This window comes from Bombina bombina, chromosome 7 (assembly GCF_027579735.1).
Source record: "Bombina bombina isolate aBomBom1 chromosome 7, aBomBom1.pri, whole genome shotgun sequence".
NCBI classification, from domain to species: domain Eukaryota; kingdom Metazoa; phylum Chordata; class Amphibia; order Anura; family Bombinatoridae; genus Bombina; species Bombina bombina.
Genome location: NC_069505.1, coordinates 25,417,936 through 25,419,192, shown reverse-complemented (window position 1 = coordinate 25,419,192; position 1,257 = coordinate 25,417,936).

Sequence of the window (1,257 nt, the reverse complement as noted above, 5' to 3'; positions counted from 1 at the left end):
TCCAAATTCAGAATTTGTACGAAACGAAATGCACATGTCTAATAGGAACTGGTGAAGCTGGAGAGGCTAGAGGAGCTTTAGTGAATCAGTTACATAGAATAACATAGGGACTGGTGAAGCTGGAAAAGCTGGAGGGAGCTTTAGTGAATCAGTTACATAGAATAACATAGGAACTGGTGAAGCTGGAGAGGCTGGAGGGAGCATTAGTGAATCAGTTACATAGAATAACATAGGAACTGGTGAAGCTGGAGAGGCTGGAAGGAGCTTTAATGAATCAGTTAGATAGAATAACATAGAAACTGGTGAAGCTGGAGAGGCTGGAGAGAGCTTTAGTGAATCAGTTACATAGAATAACATAGAAACTGGTGAAGCTGGAGAGGCTGGAAGGAACTTTAGTGACTCAGTTACCTAGAATAACATAGGAACTGGTGAAGCTGGAGAGGCTGGAGGGAGCTTTAGTGAATCACTTACATAGAAAAACATAGGAACTGGTGAAGCTGGAGAGGCTGGAGGGAGCTTTAGTGAATCAGTTACATAGAAAAACATAGGAACTGGTGAAGCTGGAGAGGCTGGAGAGAGCTTTAGTGAATCAGTTACATAGAATAACATAGGAACTGGTGAAGCTGGAGAGGTTGGAAGAGCTTTAATGAATCAGTTAGATAGAATAACATAGAAACTGATGAAGCTGGAGAGGCTGGAGAGAGCTTTAGTGAATCAGTTACATAGAATAACATAGGGACTGGTGAAGCTGGAGAGGCTGGAGGGAGCTCTAGTGAATCAGTTACATAGAATAACATAGGAACTGGTGAAGCTGGAGAGGCTGGAGGGAGCTTTAGTGAATCAGGTACATAGAATAACATAGGAACTGGTGAAGCTGGAGAGGCTGGAGGGAGCTTTAGTGAATCAGTTACATAGAATAACATAGGCACTAGTGAAGCTGGAGAGGCTGGAGGGAGCTTTAGTGAATCAGTTACATAGAATAACATAGGCACTAGTGAAGCTGGAGAGGCTGGAGGGAGCTTTAGTGAATCAGTTACATAGAATAACATAGGAACTGGTGAAGCTGGAGAGGCTGGAGGGAGCTTTAGTGAATCAGTTACATAGAATAACATAGGAACTGGTGAAGCTGGAGAGGCTGGAGGGAGCTTTAGTGAAACAGTTACATAGAATAACATAGGAACTGATGAAGCTAGAGAGGCTGGAGGGAGCTTTAATGAATCAGTTACATAGAATAACATAGGAACTGGTGAAGCAGGA